This window comes from Pelodiscus sinensis, chromosome 1, assembly GCF_049634645.1.
Source record: "Pelodiscus sinensis isolate JC-2024 chromosome 1, ASM4963464v1, whole genome shotgun sequence".
Classification (NCBI taxonomy): Eukaryota; Metazoa; Chordata; order Testudines; family Trionychidae; genus Pelodiscus; species Pelodiscus sinensis.
This window is the reverse complement of record NC_134711.1, coordinates 60,090,226-60,114,537: the sequence shown is the minus strand read 5'-3', so window position 1 is coordinate 60,114,537 and position 24,312 is coordinate 60,090,226. Positions and strand designations below refer to the sequence as shown.

Genomic DNA, 24,312 nt, shown 5'->3' with positions numbered 1-24,312 from the left:
GGTTAATAAAGAGACCACAGAGAAAGTTGTGCATTTCCTTGATCGGCAGCCATCTGTCGCAGAAAGCTGACATTAATGAGGAAATCCAGCACGGCCCTAAATGTGCTAGTGCAGCTTTGGGATGCTTGAGAAAACATGTCTTTGAAGACTGTGACATAAACAAGCATGATAACACAGCACAAAGCTGTTCCCTTGACAAAAACAGCAGGGACCTAGCGGCCTTTCCTTTTGTGCCTTTTCACTCGGGCTATGTCTAGACTGCAGGCTTCTTTCGAAAGAGGCTCTTTCGAAGGAGCGCGTCTAGACTACAATGCGCGGATCGAAAGATCGATCCGCTATTTCGAAAAAGAGCGTCCAGACTGCCGGACGCTCTTTTGAAATTGAAAGCCACCCGGAACTGCTTCTGCCAGGGCATGGGGGCAGCATTTCCTTCCGGGTGCTGCCTGCCCGCCCTTTGCAGAGACGCGTGGTGAGAGGGACGCTCCTGAACACCCGTTGCTCTGCTCCTGCAGCTGCCTTTGCTGTCCCTTGAGGAATTTTGCAAGGCATTGCAGTGCTGCTTTGGAGTGCTCAGCTTCCTGGGACACCCCAGCAGCTTTTTTCTTGTGAGGTTTTTCTGCTTGCAGACCCTTATTTGTGGCATGGAGCCAGAGCTGCCCCTGGGCAGGCGATGGCCCCACACCACCATACTGCAGCTGTTGCTGCATCTTCGTGAGACAATCATGAGGCTCCTTCCCGAGCTGGACCCAGACCAGAGGGATGAGGGGTTCCCCCGTCCGGCAGCCACACTGCCCTTGCCTCCGAACTTTTTCGTGGACAGGTGTGTTTGGAGGTTTGACACCAGCTCTGACTGGTGGGACCGGCCCGTGATGGAGATCTGGGATGACCAAGACTGGCTACGGAACTTCCGCATGAGAAAAACCACTTTCCAGGAGCTCTGTAACTGGCTCGCCCCTGCTCTGCAACGGCAAGACACCCACCTGCGGCCCGCCATCCCCCTGGAAAAGAGGGTCGCCATTGCCCTCTGGAAGCTGGCAACCCCCGACAGCTACCGCTCCGTGGGACACCAATTTGGCGTGGGGAGATCTACTGTCGGGGCCGTCTTGATGGAGGTAAGTCATTGTCTGGGGACAGTCACAGTTTGGGGTGGGGGGAAGGGAGACTGTCAGGAAGGGCCAAGTGGAGTGGGAGTGGGAGGGAGCTCCTCCACTCACCCTGAATTGTGGGGGGGGGGAGGTTCTTGAGACAGGGGAAGCAGACATTCTGAAGGTCACACTGTGTGTGTGTGTGTGTGTGTGTGTGTGTGTGTCTCTCTCTCTCTCTGAGACACACACACACACACACACACACACCACACGGGCATCAGCCTGAGCATGACAGGTTTCCCTTGTGCATCACCCACTGTGCACCCACCCACCTACCTCCCCCCCCCCCGGGTGTGACACAACCTCACTGTACTCACCTGCTGCTTCCTCTCCTGCGCCAGATGACGCCTGGGAGGCCTCTGAGGTCTGGGTGACTGGCTCCAAGGTGGTGAGGGTCGCTGTCTCCTCGCTGTCCTCCTCCTCCTCTGGGAACATGTCCCCATCTCCAGAGTGCTCTAGCTCCTGCTCTGGAGCGTCCACCACGGGGTCTGCCAGTCCAGACTGTACGAACCTCCGTGGTGTGCGTGCTTCTGCACTGCCACCCAGGATCTGGTCCAGCTCGGGGTAGTAGGGGCAGTAGTGGGGGGCTGCCCCAGACCGGGAGCTCTCCTCCCTGGCCTTAACGTACCCCTGGCGCAGCTCTTTGACCTTTGAGCGCACCTGGTCCTGGGTGCGGGGGTAGTGGCCCTTCTGGGCCAGGGCTTCAGCCATGCGGCCATAAATTTCTGCATTTCGCCGCCGGCTTTTGAGGGCCTGTAAGGCCTCCTCCTCTCCCCACAGCTCCAACAGGCTCTTTATCTCTGCGCCGGACCAGGATGGTGCCCGGCGCTTGGAGCCCTTGGCTGGGTCCCCAGAAGGCTCGGTGGAATGGCCAGGACGGTCTTGGGGCTGGGACATGCTGCAGCAAAGTAGCCGTGTGCTCTGGCTCCTTCTCTGCAACAAGTGTCTGTGAGGGTGCCTGTCCCTTTAAGGAATGGCTGCAGCCAGGAACCACAGACATGCAACCCATGGCCCAGATTGTCCACCAGGGCTTCTTCCTGGAGGCCAATTCTTTCGAAAGAAAGGGCTCCCCCCGTCCACACTCACGTTCTTTCGACGGATCTCCCTCGAAAAAGGCGTTCTTCCTCGTAAAATTAGGTGTACAGCCGTCGAAAGAAAAGCCGCGTTCTTTCGATTTAATTTCGAAAGAACGCGGCTTGAGTCTGGACGCAGGGGAAGTTCTTTCGAAAAAAGGCTACTTTTTTCGAAAGAATCCCTGCGTCTGGACACGGCCTCGCTGGGGAAAATGTATGTTCCTTCCTTTCACCCCTGGCTGCATTGTGAGACATTGTGTAAACATGAAAGGGGGTCAATTTTAATGATTTTTTGAGGAGTCAGATTTTAAAGCTGAAATCTAATTAGGTTTGTCAACTGATTGTTACAGCCAACATACCATCAATTCAATGGACTAACCCCTCTTTTACAGAGCCCAGCGAGCATTGACTTAGTAGTTTTAATGCTGGGTTCCTTTCAGATCAACTTTTAACTTGATCTGTATTCCTCAGATTAGGTCACTTGCTTATTCTGAACCAGCAAGCAATTTATTAATTCATCCAGAACAGTTGGCCATTCAAGTGTAGGCACAACTAAAGTTCTAGGTATTGTACACAATAGTCTTGAAAGTAATTATCACAGAACCTCTCTAGAGTTGAGTCCAAGCACTTATATCAAGGAGCATTGCAAATTACTAAGATATTTTATTACATTTACTGACCATAAATTAAATTCCTAACACTTTTTGTCATACGTTCAAGGACACATTTGTCTTCCAGGTACCTTTAAGACTGGGGTTCCTACTCTTCATCTAGATTGGACCAGAAGGGACTAATTTAAATAGTCAGTGCAATTGCTTAAAGCAATTTCATTGAAATTTTAGGCCAATTTGCATAGAATTAAGTTAAAATCTAAAATATGGTTACCTGAGAATTTACTAGATAGAGCAGATTTATCAAGAGTGCCCTCTTGTTTCTTTAATAGAAATAATTAGGCTAAACACAATCTCTGAAATAAAATTGCCACATAATGAGATTGAAGTGAGACCCTCCAGAGGCAAGAGGCAGGATTAAAGATGAAATGGAGGGGTTTCCAGGGCCCTTTCTATGTCCTCAGCTGTGTGGAGGGAATCCCATTGTTCTCACCATGTTGAAGTATATCCCAAGATGGAGTTTGTCATATGAGAAAGTGACATAACTGAGTCATGCATGGTTCTTTGCAGGTGGAGGCCATGGCTCACATTCCAGATGGCAGGAAACACCATTTGGTGTAGTTAGATGCCTCCCATCCTTCATTGTCCATTGTTTCTTGAAGGGCCAATCAACCAGAGTAGCCTTTCCCAGATATGCCATCTAGCTATTCTGTGAGTGTTACTCTAGGAGCTAACATTTTAATTACACACAGCTAATGTTCATATCTTCACGTACGCAATTGATACATGCACACATAGTATAACCATAACCAGTGACCCATACATTTTACATGGCCCACTTTGTGCACAATTTGTTGCAAGCATATAACAGTGTTTGCAACAATGATTTGTGAGGACATACCCTTATCCCATAAGATCACATTAATCTTCCCAAGAGGTTTCAGTAACACCAAGTTAACTTCATTCTTGTAAAGGAGGAAATCCAGTTCCTTTACCCAGGCTCCAAGCATTGGTGTATAAGCAATGAAATAATTTTTCTGCCTTAATTTTGTCTTTGACCTCTTGATTTTGTGCTAAAAGATGCTCGTTTGGGCTCTGTCTATAATAGCAATTTGTACAAGGGTTCATGTATGTGGCTATGCCATAACCACCCATTTGTCCACTATAAGGGCTTGTGCGCACTTCTGCTTACGTTGGGATAACTTATGTCACTCTGAACAAGCCACCCCCCAAACAGTGAATGTTATACGAACATAAGCACCAGTTTGGAAAGTGCCATGCTGGAATAAGAGCTGATTCTGCCAATGTAGCTACTGCCTCTTGTAAAGATGGTTTTATTAGGCCGACAGGAGAGCTCCCTGCTGTCAGCATAGAGTGTCTTCACCAGACATGCTATAGCAGTGCAACTGCACCACTAGAGCTCTTCTATTGTAGGCTGTCCCTAAGCCTTTACAGGACAAAGGAGAGTTGGTGGGTTACAGAATGTTGAAAAGAGCCATAAATCTACATAAAGAGCCATAAATTACAGTAAATCCCTGATTTCTGTGTCTAGTGGATTTATGAACAAGTTTCCAGGCTTGTGGGGTTTTTTTAAGGTTTCTAAAAAAAAGTATAATGGGATCACCAGGTCTCGCTTCTGTCTCAGTTATTTGTGCTGGTCAAACCCCCTGTGCAGTTGAGTCCCAATGCATCTTACCAAGTAGCATACAAGCATATTACCTGCTCCCTGCCTGCTTTCATTCTGTACTTTTCTTTCCTGTGCCTCCTTTTGGGCACTGGCTAATTGCTTAAACAACCTTTCTGCCTTGCTGTACCCACAAATTAGACACAACCTTGCATAGTCAGCTCCAATCTGCTTTGCCTGGTTATTAAATCCATACACGATAGAGAATTAGGTATAAAAACTCAAGTCAGCACTCTTCACAGCAGCTCCAAAGACACTGGATGATGGCTTAGTAAAAAAAATCTGTAACCCACTAAACTGCCTTAGTCCAATGATGATAGAGGTGTTAACTGCCCACTTAACCATGAATGGTCTCCTGCAATATGTTAGTCCTCATCTGTTTCCCCCTCATATTTAGCAGGGTACTTTTCTCAGATGCAAATAAGAGTTTTGTAGAAGTTGGAAAGCTTGTTTTTCACCAGCCAAAGTTAGTTCAGTACAAGATGTTACCTCAGCTAATTTCTCTGTAACATGAAGTGGTAAATAGAGAGAATTTTTAACTGCTCTTTTAATAATGGAGCTGCAAGGGTAATAAACTATAAAATAGTGTAGGGTAAATATAAACTTTGGGAATTTCCAATTTCTAGGATAATTTGACGAGTATTTCTAGAGCTCCATAGTACCAATCAGTTGATCTAATAGATAGTGATTTGTCTATTACAGCTCTCCAAGGATCATTTTGGACTCCAAAACATTTCTCAACCCTTTTAACTTAATTGACCTTGCTTTACCCAATTTTCTGGCATTGATTTGGGTTGACAAGATAGCTTTTGTAGCTAAGGATATTATGGAAGAGTTATGTATATTGACCAAACCAAACAGTCCCTATGACAAAAGATAAATGGAAAAAAAATCAGACATCAGAAATGATAATACACATAAACCTGTAGGATAAAAATTTAACCTTCTGGTCACTCAATCATGGATTTAAAAGTACCCATTCCTCTACCAAGAAACTTCACTAACAAATTACAGAGAGAACCTGCAGAACTAGAATTCATCTACCGATTTAACACTGCTACCCTGGGATTGAATAAAGACATTAACTGGCTGGCACATTACACAGCCAATTTCTCCTACATTTCTACATCAAAAGCTATGTATGGAATACATCCATCCCGCTTCATTTAACATGAGTACTACAATTGACACGTACTTCTGCTATATATAATCTTGGTTTCTGTTATTTTCACTCCAATTCCATTGATGAAGTGGGTTTTTCCCACAAAAGCTCATGAGTCTATGTATTTAGGTTAGTCTCAAAGGACACGTCTACACTGCAGGGCAAAAGTCAATTTAAGAGACTCAACTTCAGCTATGTATTGCATAGCAGAAGTTGAAATAGCTTAATTCGGCTTTTGGTGCGATCTACACAGCAGGAAGTTGAAGGACACTCTTCCTTGAAATTCTCCTACTCCTCATGAAATGAAGGTTACAGGAGTTGGAGCAAGAAGTCCTCTATCTCGACATTATTTCAAAATAATGGCTTGCTGTGTAGACACGCATTTTGTTATTCCAAAATAACACTGTTGTGAAGACGTACCCAAAGGTGCCAAAGGACCACTTGTTTTTACATTTAATACAGACAATTCCGAAGTTTAACAATGGAAAACACCGTGCTACGATTACCCTGTGCTATAGTTCATTGAAAGAAAGCAATAATATCACTTTGCATAATTCCACTCTGTTCATTGGAAAAAAAAATTCAGAATAGAATTAGTTGCCAATCAAACCATGCAATGTAGATTATACTGTACAGTTTATATATCTCTTGTCTGGTGCCCTTGGAACCTGTCTGGTCCTAATCCAGGGAATTTGCTGGCCCCACTGCACACACAACTCCACAGATACCAGGCTGCTCTCCTGCAGCCCCTCTGCCTTTTCCCCGAGTGTCTCCCTATGTCCCTCTCCTTGCCCTCTCCTGAGCTTGAAGACTGCAAATGAGCTATTTGCACGCTGGGAGGGAGGAGGAGGAGTTGCTGAGCGCAGGGCCCCCAGCTTTTCCTCCAGCCCAGGAGCACCCTTGGGGACGCTGGAACACAGGTGTTGCAGGCGGAGAGAAATACAGGTTATAGAGTCCTACCTGTATTGCCAGTTTCATTACCTGGTTACTGTTACAGAAGTACGTTGGGAAATGAGTATCTGTTTCTTAAGACTGTGCTTATGACTTAATGCCCATATAGTTTGCCCTTGTTGGGCAGGAAAACTTTTCAGTTTTGTGTGTCTTGCTCTGCCTGATAGAATGCTAGTGGAAACTACTGACAAGATGGCATGTACCTGTTGACACTCAAGCAAGATTTTAATGCGTTAATTATTGTGGTGCATGCACAACATAATGTAGTTCATCAATGTATAGATGCAAGGGGTCCTTACTGTTACAAATAAAAGGTTTGTAATCAATCTATTTCTTAAGACCTCAAGTGTTCTGACTTGTGTACATTTAAAAACTGACTCACCAGTGTATGTACTGAAGTTGAAGTCATGGCCTCACTGAACTATATAATAAAACTTGTGACCCTCAATACATCAAGGATTGAATGAACCTCAAACTTCTGAGTGCATGTTTGGCCAGAGTATGTACAGTGAAATGCTGCAATTAAAGGTTTATATTCACACTTCAAGGCTATTGAATGTGACCTTGCTCCACCAGGGATGTGGCCATGCGGGAGCAGATTACGGCATTGCGGTGCTTTGCCCGGGGGTCCTGCAGGGCGCAGTCCTCATTCCACAATTCCAGCAGGGTTTTTTATTTCTGGCCTGCTCCAGGTGGGGGCACGCCTTTTGGTCCCCCTCAAAGAGTCCTGTGACCCCTGTGGCTGGTCCATTGAAGGGCCAAGGCAGTCTCGGGGAGCTTCCTCTGAGGACATTGGTGGCTGCAGCAGAGCTGCGTCCTGAAGAATCCTGCTTCTTGCCAACTTGCAGCTACAAGGCTTGTGCAGGGTGCCTGCGGCTTTAAAGGGTGCCAGTAGACAGGAACAATAGAGTTCTGAGTGAGTTGGCTGGAGTGGCCCAAAGACCACCATTTTTTTCCCTGGAAGCCAACTGTTGTGCAAAAACTCCTATGGAGTGTCCACACTTGCCTTCTTGTGCAATAGCTGTAGCACTAAAAGCAGTTATGCTTCAGAAAAGGTTTACCTACGGTGGAAAAAGCCCTCTGTTGTGCCATTTAACTGCCCATTTAATTGTGCAAGAGCTCATTTGAGGGGTGGATGATCCCCAGGTTTTTGCACAAAAACAGCTGTTCTTGTGCAAAAACCTTGTAGTGTAGACATAGCTCCTGAGTTTAAATCATTCTGTGTCTTAACTCCTGGTTTAACTCGCCCCCACAAAGAAAGCAGGCAAAGTACCTTATACAATTCAAATTCTAGAACTCAATTTCAATTGGTTCTCCCAGTCCCCTGACAAACACCCTTGCTAGCTACCTGAGTTTAACCCCTTAGTCACCCGGTGCCGGCCAGCACTCCTCCTATCCATTACAGAAGCTGAATCAGCTCAGCTCTGAGAGGGCTCAGCTATAAGGACGTTGACAGCACCCAGAAACACAACCCCCAAAAGGGACCAAAACACCAAATAAATTTTCTTGCTCTGTTTAAAAGTTTTAAGTTCATAAGTTCACTCTTTCCTTAATAGAGAGATACTGTTTCATTAATAGAGCTGTTGCTCCCCCTTCCCCTCCCAGTAACAATTCATTACACTGTGTTTGATAATGAACAAAAGTGATTTTAAATATAAAAGTATGATTTAAGTGTTGCACGTGATGACAAAACACTCCTGCTAAAGCCTAATACTATAAGAGAATTTGTTACAAAGCATGATTTCTCACCCTAGATCTTATTCCAGGTGAAGCCTTTCAGGCCAGAGCAGATATCTTTCCTGATCTGGGTCCAGTTGGCCTCCTCCTCCTTGTTGGAGTTCTTTGTTTCCAGGTCTCTTCATGAGCAATCATTGTTTATTCCCCATCACTTCAATAGTTCTTTGTTCAATGCTCCCCATTTCCCCCTCCCCTGGAAGAGTACAAAATTCAAGATGGATTCCAGCACCAGATGGTATTGTCACCTGTCTTTATAGGACCAAGCACAATACAGGCTTACTGGAAAAACAAGAACATTCACAGATCATTGTCTTGGGCACCAGGCTATTAAATACCTTGAGTAGCAATAATGGCTTTAACTAGAAGAACTAGATTAATAAGCAAGTTTACACTTCATATTTCTAACTTCACATTCAAGAAAGATATGTGCACACAAATAGAATATTCAGGGCATTATAGACTCTTCAATAGGTTACTTGCCCTATTTTGCATAAATCATATTCAAGTTATCCATATTAATATTAAAAAACATAATTTGATACAAAGGTGACGCATGGTGACAATCTGGAAATTTTGCTTCAAAGCCATAGTCAACAGGGGGATGTTTTTGTTGTCATGTTCATTTAGATTGCAAAGAAAACATCATCAAGAAACTCATCCAAATTACTTCCAGTATCACCAGTCAACTTCTGCAATGCTTTGTAACAAATTGTGATTGATTATTTTGGGGGCGGGGAGGGAAAGTAAATGTACCATCCTGACTGATTATACATAATCAAAAAGGCAGAAGAAGGAGGCCATCACAGTGCATTACAATGATTATTTTTCATTTTACATGTGATATGGCAAAAACTTTCCATGTTGACTTTGCAAATTTAGAAGCCAGTTGCTTTTTCAGTGATGGTACATTCTACTTGCCTTAGTACTATAATTTTCCCACCCTTAAGATTGCCTTTTGCTGGATTTGTTTTTGGACAACTGTACAAGGGTGTCCTTCTAACCAACCCTGTCTCGGTCCTTTAGTTCGGTGGCGTCGGTTGCACACACCGGTTCACCGTCAGCCTCCCTCTGGTCCCACGAGAGAATGAAAGTCTCAACGAAGGGTTCTCGTTCACCTCTCCGCCAGGCGGTGTGGGGTAGGAGGGCCTGGGCCTGGGCCTGCCCTCTCTCACAGGCCCCAGCCCAGGGCCCTAAGGACAGGCTCTCTCGGCGTCCTGTCTTGCTGGTGGGGGATGATCCCGAAACTCACCAGCCCACCAGCAAGTCCTAGGATGCCCTGCCCTGGGCTGCTTCCTACCCTGCTGGCCCCACTGCTCCTCCACAGCTCCTCGTTATCCCTCCTGGGTTCTCCTTTCTCATCCGTGAACCCTCTCTCCTTACCCCCATTGTTCCCTTTTCCGCCTGCCCTTATCCTCCCTCCAACTCTACCTCCATCCCCCCTTGTGCTCCTGGCCCCTCCCTTTGATTTTCCCCCCTTCCGTCACTCCCCCACGACATCACCCCTGACTTGGGAGCGGGGCGCCCCGACATCACCCGCTGAGCTGGGGGCGGGGCACCCCAACATCACAGGCATGCCCCGGCGCGGAGCATCATGCCAGTGTCCGGCTCTTGCGCCTGTCAGCTGTGCAGCTGCCGTGGAGCAGCGTGCACAAGGGGCCGGCGCCTCCTGGCTCACCCCGAGGAGCGCAAGTGCTACCGCGGGGTCAGTGTGGGGCGGCTCAGTTCTGGTCGCGCCAGGTCCGCTCGCCCCGTCACAACAATCCATTGATTTGTGAGTAGTCTGGGCTTGTTAAAGTTACATTCTATTGCTATTTCTTTGCAAGTATCCAGGTTAAACTGAATGAAAATTAGCTATGCCTTAAACTCAGGTGCGACGACAGAAAGAGAAACCCTCCATTTTTGCGACGGTTGCGGTTTCTGTCATGCATACATGATATTCTGTGCTACTGCTCAGGATTTGCTACCTGGTCCATGGATTTCTAATGCTGAGGGATGGGGTTCCGTGGTCCTAAACACTCACACTTTGTTCCCTCCTTGATAATGGACTCGGGATGCTGGTGTTTTGCCTTTTATTTTTCATTATACACAAGGACCCAAATACTGAAAACTATTTTTCAAATTTTTAAAAATTTATTATTTCATGGGTATCTAAATCTATTTACTCTTCTTGTCAACTTTCTGAAGAACTGCACTATGAACATTTTTGGCACTTGTATTCTGTCTTATCATTAATGATTTCTTCAGTGGTTCCTTCTGGAATGCACGGCATATGTGCCCACCTCTTGCAGGAATCACACTGGACCTTTGATAAGTGACAGTTGAGAAAAAGAAATCACACAACTTATAATGTAACACATACTTTCCACGCACTCATGCTATTCCTTCCTCATGTAAGCATTTCCTAAGATATTCCTATCACAGGTGTTGTCTGTCCCTCAGGCAAAAATTTTTTACAATGGTCCCCAAACTATATTGAGGGACATGTATGGAAAGCTTTGCCTCCCTAAACAGTCTGTGCCCAGCCCCAATTCTGCCCCCTTCTAAATCACACGCCCTGACTGCCCACCTCAGAACTCTGACCCATCCAACCACCCCCGGTCTGCTGCCTGTCTGTCCAGTGGGGCCCCTTGTTCAACACCCCCCCCCCCCCCCGCTCCCTGCCCTCTGAGCAGCAGGACTGGCAGCAGTGCTTCATGGCTGGAACGAGCCATTACACCATGCAGTGCAGTCCCGCCGCCTAGAACGCTGGTGGCACGGTGAGCAGATGCGGCAGAGGAGGGTGGTCAGAGCTGGAGGCTCTTCCATGACCATGATCTCTAGGGCAGGGCAGGATGGTGCCGCATTCCAGATGTGTTCTGCGTACCGCAGTTTGCTCACCTCTGTACTACAGCCATGATGGAAATGTTTACTGTTATGGAATTTGTTGAAAATTACACAATCTTAAAAAGATTGACATGTGTTTGATACAATTCTGTATCATCTTTCCATCGTGCATTCCTCACTTTGCTTTTCACAATTGACCCGATTGCAATATATGCAGAAATCTTCTATGCTTTCTGAAAAATAAATACAGCGCAATGAAATGCTGATTCTGTTACGACCAACACACGTTATTGGTTACTGTAAAACTGTTAAACTAGTCACTGGTTTGAAGCTAAATTTTTTATTTTTGTTGAGTACTATTTTTACAAACTAATTTCACTGCATCTGGATATAAAATAAACCAGTTTATTTATTTAACTGATCTAACAATAGTAACGATTCTCCCAATCTAATTTTTTGGGTAGTTACAGATATTGTTCAATAGTCATCATTACATAACCAAACCTGTAAGAGACCCCACTTTAGGGCTATTAGGGTGACGGTCTGTTACGTCACATATTTCCACTCTTCCGGTTATCTTCATGTGCCTGCTGAGTTTATAGAACATGGGATACAATTGTTACCTGACTCCTTCATTAGAAGAATTGCTATGTGTCTTTTAAACTCAGTATTTGCCTTCTCTGATATGTCTACAGAACTGATGTCTTTCAGCTGCAAATACGTTTCTACAAACTAACAACGCTTCTGTTTAGAAAACATTTTATAATTACCATAGATGAGAGTGTGCTGTGACAGTACGATGGTAAGAAACAGACACTGGTTCAGTCATGTACATGGCTGACCATACAGTGCTGCTGTAGTAGTGCTTTCTGCTTTCACGTCACTGCCCCCTTTACATCTCCCATCATCTGCGGCCCTGCCATGGGATCCGGCAGGGCCACCAACAGTGGGGGGAACAAAAGGCAACCGGCAATTTAAAAGGGCCTGGGGCACCTTGGCACCACAGCATCAGCTGTCAGAAGGGGATTGCTGGTTGAATCTGGCCCTCCAGCACCGCACCTTCCGCCCAAGACAACAGCACTTATGAAGTCCTAGAGCCCAGCCCCCACACCTTGGCAAGGATGCTGTTGCAGTGCAACCAGTATTCTTTTGCATTTACTAGCACCTCTGCTAATGACACACAAATAACAAATAATACAGACAATTTTTTCTTACTAACCTTAAAGATGAGTGGTCCACAGTTGTGGCCATCAATTTGTCTATTATGCCTAACAATTTGACTCTTCCAATTTGATGTTGAGTTGCTCTTTACTCCTTTGATGAAGTTTCTGAAATATTAATGGAAGCCATTAGTGGACTGTACAGAACAGCTTTTTTTTTTTTTCAGTTTCTGTTCATAGATAAAAATGTTTGTTAGCTCTCTGTAGTTATTGATAGTCATGACTTATTGCTCATTTACTACATATATACATACATATATACACACACACACGAACACAATTGCTTTCAGATTTCTCTGTCACTATTACAGACTATATCACCTGCTGTGCTGTGCCCCATGTGGATAACACCTTCGCAATCATGCAACATGCAACTGTCTTGTGTCCAAATGCTATGAAGTAGTCAAATCCCAGAAGTTCACTCCTAGTCCATCAGTAAGCACATTCAGTACAAGCATATGCTCTTTCAATTTTTATTTGCAGCTAACAGGAAGATATTACTCTCACTATTGTTACATTCCTGTAAAATATTTACACAGTAACAGTGTAGGATCACTGTAAACACAAGTATCTTAAAATTTACCTCCAGTTCCTAAGAAATTTTCTTTCATAGCTCATCTCTTCACACAATGGATCAATTATTAACAGTTCTTGTGTCTCCATCAATGCTATCTGTAAGTTTAATTACATGTACAAGTTAGGTTGATAATGTGAGAATTTAAGCTATTTCATACTGACTTAGCCAAAAAAAACCAAACATTCATATATTATTCTTTGTAATCACTAACACAAAGTAGAAAAGCATATTGTGAATTCAATGATTAAACAGTTACTAACTGCACTTGTTCATGTAAGGTTTGCTACAATTTCACATTAACTTGTGGTGTTTAAGAAACACAGCTCTCGGAATAGTGACACTCACATTCCACTTTCATTAGCATGCACTGAACTTACCGAAAATACACAGCAGAGGCCATTATACCACTGCCACCCAGCTGCATTACCAACCTCTTACATAATACCACTTTCATTCACCATAGTCCAGAAGTAAAATAGAAAGCATCTTACCGCAAGAACCCAATGATTTGTTGCGTTGTAAAGAAGTAATATTATATCATGTTGAAGAAATCTGCTCTGTAATTATTTTAAAAAAATTAGGACCAAAATTAAAGTTGGCAGATAAGCAAACTATGACGAGTAGATTACACGGTCTTTCTGAATTTCTTTACATGGATTACTATTACTGTAGGCATTCCACATGAAACCTAGCATTGTCTTTTAAAATTCATAGTTATTTGGACTGTCTGACTTAAGAAGGTGCTCTGCTCATGCTATGTATGAAATCTTGTTAAAATTTACTTTCGATTTCAGTTCTTTGTCTGCCTAACAGAATCTCCGTGGCAACTACTGCTGAGATGGCTTCTACCTGTTGACAGACAACCAAGTTATTACAGCAGTAATCATTCAGTATTGCACATAAATAACATAATAGGTTTCAGAGTGGTAGCCGTGTTACTTTGTGTTAGCAAAAATGAGGAGTGCTTAGGGCCTCTTAGACACCAAGTCATTGTGGTGTGTAGGTTCTGGTGAGTATTTGCTTCAGTGGGCTGTCTATAAGCGAATACATAAAGAAGAAGATAATGAAGTTCACATAGACAGACATGCAAGGGATCCTTACTGTTATCAATAAGGATCTGTACGAGATTCATGTAAAAAAAAAATCTGTAAACAACATATTATGTCTTACTTAATCTAAGAATTTATTAATCTGATCACATACTAGTTTGTAATTAATATACCAGATGAAAAGTCTAGAAAAACTACTGTGGCCATCAACGTATCAAGGACTGTGTGTCAGAATGCAGTACACTACATGGTTTGTAGCATTAAGTACTCGAACTGTTGCAATGTCAGCTGTATATTGATATTGCCAAAGTATTTGGAAACCCGTACTTTTTATTACATTCACGTGATTGTTAATTAACTGATACAATTTATACATTTATGTACTGCCACAGTACGTGGCCTACCTTTCCCCCTGATTTCTCGACTATACAGATCAAATACGCATCAATAACCTACAACACATGATGACAGAAAGGGAACATTGTCAATAAGATTTGATTATTCAATTATTTTACCATACACTTTGTGTTAATTAAGAATACCTCATCTCATATCCAGCTTTTTGGTTGCAGGCAATGAAATGAAGTGCCATACAATTTGTAATTTCTCACTTTGGCCTCCAGTCTCTCTGTTTGCCATTCATTACAAATTTTACTGGAAAGAAAAGAAACACCCATTACGTGCATACAATTACAGTCTCCTTTTTCTCTGTTCTCATACTGTGAGTGACAACACTTTGGACATTGAAAAAATACTGTAACACACTTCGTACATGGAATTGTGTTTAAAAACTGTTTAAGAAATGTGTGTTAACAAAGTACCTTTCAGAAACCATTTTCTGTCTTCCCCATCCTCCATAAGCATGTCACCCAAATCATATTCCTCATGAATTCTATCACTGGGAGGAAGATGCTGCCCTATTTCCTCTTCTTCTGTTGCTGTGTTCTTTCTTTTTCACTTGGATAAAAGGAGAATGATGAGATTCAGGCCCATCCACTTTTTGAATCTTTTCTAATGGATTTCGGGTCCCATTGTTACCACCTGTGATTTCAGTTCCAACGCTTTCTTCTGTTCTTGGTAGCTAATTGTGGAGGCTCTTTAAACGGCTTTAAATGTGTGATGCTGTACTTGGTTCCTAACATTTTTCCTGACATGTTTGCTAATTTCAGTGTCTTATCCGCAATACTTGTAATTTTGTATGGTCCCTGATAGGTAGGTTCTAGTACTCCGTCTTTTCTTGTTCTCTTCCTAGCATTCAAAAACAGGACAGAGTCCCCAACATCAAATTTTACTTCACCGTATTTTCAGGTTTTCCTTTTCGCATAATGTCTCTGTTGCTTTTCTTGAGCTTTAGAGATGTTACTTAAAGCAATTGCAATGTCAGCATCATGTCGCAATTTCTTTTCTATGTCATACTCTCTGCAGTAATCTTCAAGGAATGTATTCATATCTGGGAGCCTAGGAAAAAAATTGAGAAGAGGTTGTATTCGTACCCTGGAGACACACTGAAAGACATATGTACATGGAAGCTGGAGGTGATAACATACACTTACCATGTAATTTTCTGAAACTTTTTCTGCAAATAAGGGGTCTTCCGCAAACATTAGTCAAAAGGGGGAAATTTCGGTGGTTGTGTACACTTTGGTTCATGTGACGGGTTCGGGGGGCGATCACCCCCTCCCAGCACAAGAGGGGGGCTTGGCGAACCCTTTCGCCCTCTGTCTGCCAGTATCCTGCCTAGGGGCCCCTGTTGGTAAGCCCGGGCAATTGGGTACGATCACCCCCTCCCAGGAGGGGGGGGGGGGGTTAGCAAACCCTGCAGTTGTCACCCATCCCTGTGGGGTGGGGCCTGAGCCCACAGTCCAGTCTCCTTTCGTTTGATTGTCACCTGGTTCTAATGCACGCCTAAGCTGGCACTGCCCAGGATTGAATGCTCCTCGGGGGTGAGGGTGGGGGACCCGGTCCCACCCTCTCTCCGAGTCCCAGCCCGGGGCCCTAAGCGTTGGGGTTTGCTCGCGCCCCGACGCGGTAGACGGGGGGTCACACCTGCCATAACCTGTCTACCCACAGACGCCAAAGGGTCCCTGCCCCAGGCTTCTTCCTCCCTTCCCCTGTACCTTCATTCTGCCGCCCCAGTTCTCAAAGCCTGCCTCGGTTCTGGAGTCCGGGTCCAGTGTCACCCTGGGAGTCTGTTCTCTCCGCCGAGTCCGGTCCCTGCCGGGCCGCTCCTTCCAGGGCCGGCGGGGCGGGGTCCAGTCACCATCTGAGCCGGGACTCGCCGGCAGTGGTGCCCATCCTGAGAACCCGTAGATTGAGGCCGGGCCGTCTGCCGGCGTCGGTGCTGCTCGGGGTCCGTCCTGCGCTCGGGGGGTCTCCTCCCTCTCTGCAAGGAGGCTGCCCCCTCCCTCATTGGCGGCGAGCCTTTTTAAACTGGCCCGCCATGCTGGACGCTGCCCGGGGCTGCTCCTCTTCTGGCAGCGTGCCGGCTTTCTCGGCCGTCAAGCTCCGCCCAGCCCCCGTGTAGCGTGGTCTCCGGGGAGGGACCAGCATTTCCCCGCTGGTGCAGGTGCGGAGGCTGAGCGCGGCCCCGCCAGCTTCCCCCGCCCGTGCCAAGGCCGGGGGAGGGGCTTGGGTCTGGCCGCCGCTTTCTGCAGCGCGGCAGCCCCGGCCGTCTCCCGTGCGGGTCGCTGGTGGCCCGTCACCCCATCCCCTTACGGTAGGGTCACCCCCCTCCTCATTTTGCTCGAACACCCGTGGGAAAAAAAAGTCAGTGTTCTGATGCTTTGCCCCCGCTCAGTACTCTATTTCAAATTGATAGGGCTGCAGTGACATGTACCACCGCGTAAAGCGGGGGTTAGAATTTTTCATGGAATTCAGACAGACTAAAGGTGCGTGGTCCGTAACCAGCTTAAATTTATTTCCCCACAAGTTGTTGTACCTCAACATCTTTATGGCCTATTTCATGGCCAATGCCTCTTTCTCGACAGTCGCGTAATTCTTTTCTCGGGGTAGGAGCTTCTGGCTAAGGTATAGGACTGGATGCTCCTCGCCGTTGTACTCCTGGTCCAGGACTTCTCCTAGTCCACACTCGGACGCGTCTGTACATAAAAGAAATGGTTTCTCAAAATCAGGCTGTCTTAAAATCGGGGCTCGGATTAGTCTATGCTTCAATTCACGGAAGGCCTGGTCCGCTTGGGCTGTCCATTGGATTTTGTTAGGATTTACGTTCTTAGTTAACTCCATCAATGGGGCTGCAATTGTGGCAAAGTCAGGCACGAATTTGCGGTAATAGCCCGCAAGTCCTAAAAACCCTTGAACCTGCTTTTTGGTTGTTGGGGCCGGATAATTCCGTAAGGCCTCCACTTTTTCCAGCAGCGGTTTTAACCGCCCCCCCACCCATGGTATAGCCTAGGTAGGACACCTCCCTCTGGGTGAAGTGGCATTTCTTGGGGTTGGCCGTGAGCCCCGCCTCTTGCAGGGCCCGCATCACGGCCTCTAGGTGTTCGAGACAGGTTAAGCTATAGACCACAATATCGTCAATATAGACCACCGCGTAGCCCCTAAGGGGTTCTAGCACCTGGTCCATGACTCGCTGGAAGGTTGCCGCTGCTCCATGCAACCCGAAAGGCATTCGCCGAAATTGAAAAAGTCCGAACAGGGTGGTGAAGGCAGTCTTCTTCCTATCTCTGGGGTCCAGCGGGATCTGCCAATATCCTTTTGATAGGTCCAGTGTGGATATATACCTTGCCCACCCCAGGCATTCTAACAATTCCTCCACCCTGGGCATAGGGTATGCGTCAAATTGCAATATGGTGTTGACCCGCCGGAAATCGATACAAAACCACACGGTTCCGTCACTTTTGGGAACCAGCACTATTGGGCTCCTCCATTCACTCTGAGACTATTCGATCACGCCCCCCCCCCCCACTGCTTCATGGCCAGTACTTCTTGGTGGACCATCCCCCAGACCTTCCTAGGGAGGGGCCTGTGGGTCTCCTGTACTACTCGGCTCGGTACGTATACGGTGTATCCCTACCTTTGCCGTTCCTGGGGCTGCTGTCAAGATGCGGCAGAACTGCCGTAGGAGTACTTCCATCTGCTGCCGCTGTTCTTCCAAGAGTTCAGGTCCCAGGGATAATAACTAGCCTTCCTCTGCGCAATCCTCCCGGGACGGGCCTAAATCCTCTTTGCATTTCACGGGTGCCACCAGGAGCCCTTCCCTTGCCACCCACTTCTTAAGGAGGTTAACGTGGAAGATCTGCGTATCCCGCCTCTCGGGAAAATGGAGGATCTCATAATCTACGTCTCCTACCTTGCGGATCACCTCATAAGGTCCCTGCCATTCCGCGAAGAGCTTGGACTCCTTGGTGGGCAAGAGCAGCAGCACTTGATCCCCCGGTTCGAAATGGCGGGCCATGGCCATCCGGTTATAGTAATGGGCCTGTCTGGTCTGAGCCTTTAAGAGGCATATGCCCCAACCCGCTGCAGCCGCTCGCAGAGTTGCAGAATGTACTGCACCGTGCCCTGGCACCAGGTGTTCTGTGTTTCCCAGTCCTCTTTTAGGAAATTTAAAATTCCCCACGGCTGGCACCCATACAATAGTTCGAACGGGGAGAATTCCGTGGAGGCCTGGGGCACCTCCCGGATGGCAAACAAGAGGGCTGGTAGCATCTGATCCCAGTCCCATGGGCCTTCTTGTACAACCAGTCTGAGCATCTCCTTCAAGGTGCGGTTAAACCTCTCCACTAGCCCGTCCGGCTGGGGGTGGTATACGGACGTTCGGAATGTTTTTATCTGCAACAGGGCACACCAGTTCTTTCATCAACTGAGAGGTTACATTCATGCCCTGGTCGGTTAAAATGGCTTTGGGGAATCCCACCCTCGCAAAGATTTTGATTAGTTCGGAGGCTAGGGTCGGGGCCTTAGTATTGCACAATGGCACGGCCTCTGGGTACCTGGTGGCATAGTCGATGATGACTAGCATGAACCGATACCCCAGCCGGGAGGGTTCCAGGGGCCCCACCAAATCCAGAGCTATCCTCTCAAAGGGAACGCTGACGATGGGGAGGGGTACAAGGGGGGGCCAAAGGCACCCTACCCGAGGAGACCTTCTGGCAGTTGGGGCAGGAGGTGCAAAAGTCCCGCACTGCCCTATAGACTCCGGGCCAATAAAACGCTGCAAGACTCAGGCCAGCGTCTTTTCACGTCCCAAATGCCCTGACCAGGGGGTTCATATGGGCCAGGTCTAGGACCTCTCTGTGCCAGCCCTGGGGAACCACCAGCTGCCTTCACCCTTCTTCCCCTTCCCTGGCCCCCGTCAGTCGATACAACCGGTCCTCTATTATCTGGAATCATGGTCCCTGATGGCCCCCTTCAATCTCCTCCAGGCCTCCTGTTTGCTCCCAAGCGTATCTCAAGGTTCCGTCTCCCCGTTGTTCCTCCAGAAAATCCGGGGCGCTTGCTAGCCCATCCCTGGGGTGTCCCACCAAGGGGGTCGTTCATCTCCTGTCAGGCTCTTCTGAGGTCCGTGGGTGGACATAGCCTTCGGTCACGGGTGCCTGCTCCTTCAGTCGCTGTCCCCCGGGTGTGCCGGTGCCTCCCTGTAGCAGCCTAGAGAACCCGGGCCAATCCCTTCCCAGCACTATCGGGCATGGCAGCACGGGTGCTTTCCCCACTCGCCATATCTTTGCCAGCTGGCCATCCGCCAGGTGTACCCACATGATGGGGTAGGCTCTTACATCCCCGTGTATGCACTTCATCCAGACGGTTTCCCCGGTGGCCGGGGCGTCGGGAATAAGGTCCTCGTGGATTAAGGTAAGCGCAGAGCCGGAGTCCATGAGGGCCTTCATGAGCTTCTGTCTGAGCCACATGGTCACTGTTGGTCGCGGCTGTTCAGGCGGGGTTGGCGGATGTCCTCCCTGGGTTGCCTGACTTACGGTGCAATCCGTTAGGGGACAGTCTCGTTTGAAATGCCCTTCCTGCCCACACTGGTAGCAAGCATTCCGGCTCCCCATCCTGCGGCCCTCCCCCGCTTTCTCTTCGGCCTCCCTTTTCGTCTCCTGGTAGCTGTCCCCAGGTTTGCTGGGCCACACTGGAGCTAACCGGCGCCCTCCCCCAAAGGTAGGCCTAGGGGTGCTCTTGGGTGGGGCTGGCTCGCCCCCTCATTCCCATGGTGCATCCCTCGGGGGGGCCGGGCATTGACTCGCACCGTTCACCCACCTCACCTCCTTCCGCGTTCAGATGGGCTTCGATGAACGAGAGAGCCTTGGCCACAGTTGAGGGCTGGTGCCTCTGGACCCACTTCTGTACTTCCTGGGCTAGAAGGTGCACGTACTGCTCGAGGATGACCGCCTCAGCGCCGGAGCGTTGCTCGGGCTCCAACCAGCGCCATGCCCATTCGTGCAGCCACTGCGCGAAAGCCAGGGGCCGTTCTCCGGGTTTAAACCGCTCGCGACGAAATCGCTGCCGATAGGTGTCGCTGGTTATTCCCAGCTGGTCCAGGATGGCTTCTTTTACTTTCCCATACTGCAGTGCATCCTGGGTCGCCAACCCTCAGTAAGCCATTTGTGCAGGCCCCGTTAGATAGGGAGCCAACAAGGTGGCCCAATGGCGCTCTGGCCATCTTGCTGCGGTGGCCACTCGTTCGAATGTCGTTAGGTATGCTTCGGGGTCATCCCCTGGCCCCATCTTGGTCAGTCACAACGGGAGGGAACTGAGGCTGCCTTCGCTCTCCTCTCCCTCCGATATAGGTCCTGCTGACCCTCCTAGCGGGCGGGCCACTTGTAGCCATTTTTCATGCTGTGTGGCCAGCTCTTGGATCAGCAACCATTGCTGGTCCTGGAATTGCGTAGCTTAGTTGCTGGATCATCTGGGCTTGCTGCTGCTGTTGCTGGCGCTAGGTTTCCCCCACCCAGTCCAACAGCTGTTGTGGATCCATAGCTCTGTCACTCGAACTCCTTCCCCTAGGTAAAAAATACTTTTTGATTTGGGTTCCGGCTTAGGGGGCTGTTGCCCACATACTCCACCATGGGTGAGGAGTTTGGGGGGCAATCACCCCCTCCCAGCGCGAGAGGGGGGCTCAGCGAACCCTTTTGCCCTCTGTCCGCCAGTATCCTGCCTCGGGCCCCTGCTGGTAAGCCCGGGCAATTGGGTGCAATCACCCCCTCCCAGGAGGAGGGGGGGGCAGCGAACCCTGTAGTTATCACCCGTCCCTGTGGGGTGGGGCCTGAGCCCACAGTCCAGTCTCCTTTCGTTTGATTGTCACCTGGTTCTAATGCACGCCTAAGCTGGCGCTGCCCAAGATTGAATGCTCCTCGGGGGTGAGGGTGGGGGACCCGGTCCCACCCTCTCTGAGTCCCAGCCCGGGGCCCTAAGCGTTGTGGCTTGCTCGCGCCCCGACGCGGTAGACGGGGGGTCACTCCTGCCATAACCCGTCTACCCACAGACGCCAAAGGGGCCCTGCCCCGGGTTTCTTCCTCCCTTCCCCTGTACCTTCATTCTGCCGCCCCAGTTCTCAGCCTGCCTCGGTTCTGAAGTCCGGGTCCAGTGTCGCTCTGATGAGGCCCTGGGAGTCTGTTCTCTCCGCCGAGTCCGGTCCCTGCCGGGACGCTCCTTCCAGGGCCAGCGGGGTGGAGTCCAGTCACCGCCTGAGCCGGGACTCACTGGCTGTGGTGCCCGTCCTGAGAATCCGTAGATCGAGGCCGGGCCGTCTGCCGACCTCGGTGCTGCTCGGGGTCCATCCTGCGCTCGGGGGCTCTCCTCCCTCTCCGCGAGGAGGCTGCCCCCTCCCTCGCTGGCGGTGAGCCTTTTTAAATTGGCCAGGCCGCACCAGACGCTGCCCGGGGCTGCTCCTCTTCCGGCAGCGTGCTGGCTTTCTCGGCTGTCCAGCTCCGCCCAGCCCCCGTTTAGTGTGGTCTCTGGGGAGGGACCAGCGTTTCCCCACCGGCGCAGGCGCGGAGGCTGAGCGCAGCCCCGCCGGCTTCCTGTGCCGAGGCCGGGGAAAGGGGCTTGGGTCTGGCCACTGCTTTGTGCGGCGCGGCGACCCCGGCAATCTCCCGTGTGGGTTGCTGGCGGCCCGTCACATTTCACAAGGAAAACAAAATTGGATGAATTAATTTATCTCAATTATTCCCATTGTCATCAACCATTTTCTCTAATGCTCTGTAAGAAATTATCATTGAGCTCTTTCTTGGGGATCAAAAAGCACACGTTTACTGTAGACTGAAACTGATAATACATAAGCAAACATGTGTAATGATTAATAAAGAAATACTTTCAATCTAAAACATTGATCTTGAAGATTCATTAGTGAATTGCATTTTCTGCCACAGCAGACTCTACTTGCCATTATGAATGTAATATTGTCACCCATTCACTTACCTTTTGAGGGTTTTATTAGCGTTTTCAACCAAGCCATTGGTTTGAGGATGGTACGGGGTGGAGAAGCTACGTTGTATTCCGAATTTTTGCATAGATACATATTAAACTGGAAGAAAAGACGTTACATCATTAACTTAAATATAGAATTGTCTTAAGGACTGTTCCTATGCCTATTTGCCATAATTATTGTACAATTATCAATTTTAATAGTCCATCTTTTAATACTACTATTGGAAGCAACTTTATTGTTCTTTCTACTGACCAATAGGAAGATGACCCTGAAAATTTTTAGAGCAACTGTCACAGTGACTAACAGCATTTTCTTAAAAAAAGGATGTTGATTGTTCTTGAACACTGGTTGAGAACACTGTGCCTTTCTTTTATAGAAATCAGAAGTGCCCTGAAACCCATGTTCACTGTCAGCTATCTGAGACCTGATGTTTAGGTTGAATAGATTTTGAAACCAATCTGTAAAAAAATTATAACCTTATTATTGAGATTATTTTAAAAAATCATTACCTTATTATTGAATTCAGGTCCACGATCGGTCAGCATCCGCTGTGGTAATCCACATATAGTAATCATGTTGTACATTTTCTTTCCAACCACAAATGCTGGCTGACTTTGAAGTGCATACGCAAACAGATATCTTGAAACATAATCTATGACTGTCATTATATACTGGTATCCCTTCTTTGTTACTGGTAATGGTCACATTAAATCCATTCCCAACAATTCCCAGACACGAGTCTTCTATAAGTCAGGGTTAACAGTAAGTCATTGTACAAGGGGGGACCCCCACCGACCCCCGTTTCGGGGTCCTCTGACCACGTCCCGTGTGGGCTTGATTCCCACTCAGTGTCTAGTCTTCCCGCTTTCAAGACGGGGAATGCGGGTTGTCGGTCGTGCCTTGTGCAGCCGCACGGCCGGTCACGAGCTCACACGTTTCTCCCCCCCTTCTGGAGGGGGGGAGGGAAAGGGGGGCCCGGGCCCGCCCTCACTCACGGGCCCCAGCCCAGGGCCCTAAGGACACGGAGGTATTTAGCTCCGGTCCGGCTGACGGGGCTCCATGCCGAAACGCGTCAGCCCGCCAGCTCCAATGAGCTCTGCCCTGGGCTGCTTTCTTTCCCTCCTCAGGCGCCCTTCCTCCCTCGCCTAGGGGCGGTCACCTTGGGTTCGTCCGTCAGGCTGGCGTTCGAGCGTCCGTGTGTCCACACCTTGCTCTGGGCTGGCTCCCCAGCCCAGAGGACTGTCGTGGCCGGGCTCAAAGGGAGGTGGTTTCGCCCCGACCTCCGCCTCTTTGGCGACAAGCCCCCTCACGGCTGCCGCCTGACTCCTCTCCCACCCTTGAGCGGACGGGGGTCCATCTTAAATCTCCCGCCGGGCGTCCGCCTCTGCCCACGTCACCGGGCGGGCGCCTCCCCCATCGCCCGTCTTGTCTCCCCATTGGCCGGCTCCCCTGTCACTCCAGGCGGGGAAGTGCTGCCCCCGCTACCGCCGCGTCGGCCGCCACGGCGCTACCGCTTCGGGGGGGGGGGGGGCGGCCGGCTTTCCCTGCCCCGGCGCGGCCCGCGTGCACGCCGCGCAACCCCGGCAGGGCCCCCCCCTTACCCCCAGGAAGGCCTGCTCGGCGGCGCCCCAGGGACGGGCGGGGGACGCCCCGTCACAGTCATCCTTCACATTTTTCTCACACAAATGTATCAAATCTACCCATAATTTCACAATGTAATGTGGTTTCAACAGAATCATAATGAAGAGATTTCTTTTTAAAAGATATTAAAAAGTAAGGAAGGAAATATAGCTACCCTAGCTACTATTATTATGGCCTCTGGAATGGATCCCGGACTAGAGGGAGGGCCCGGGCTCATCCCTCTCCTCCACGATTAATCACTGAAAATGGG

General features: G+C 48.5%; 2 long non-coding RNA genes across 3 annotated transcripts; both read right to left on the bottom strand.

Moving 5' to 3' along the window:
• Positions 1 to 10,477: 10,477 nt before the first annotated feature.
• Positions 10,478 to 14,142, bottom strand: LOC102459499 (uncharacterized). Its single transcript, XR_012904422.1, has 4 exons — positions 12,990 to 14,142; positions 12,406 to 12,514; positions 11,241 to 11,419; positions 10,478 to 10,665 (listed from the first exon to the last, which is right to left on the bottom strand). It is a non-coding gene; the product is annotated as an uncharacterized LOC102459499 (long non-coding RNA).
• Positions 14,143 to 16,217: 2,075 nt separating this feature from the next.
• Positions 16,218 to 22,234, bottom strand: LOC106732505 (uncharacterized). 2 transcript variants are annotated; one of them, XR_012904425.1, is made up of 3 exons: positions 21,524 to 22,234; positions 17,610 to 20,994; positions 16,218 to 17,130 (listed from the first exon to the last, which is right to left on the bottom strand). It is a non-coding gene; the product is annotated as an uncharacterized LOC106732505 (long non-coding RNA). The 2 variants fall into 2 exon arrangements; XR_003090691.2 differs by having other exon boundaries at positions 18,069 to 20,994.
• Between the last annotated feature and the right edge of the window lie 2,078 nt (positions 22,235 to 24,312).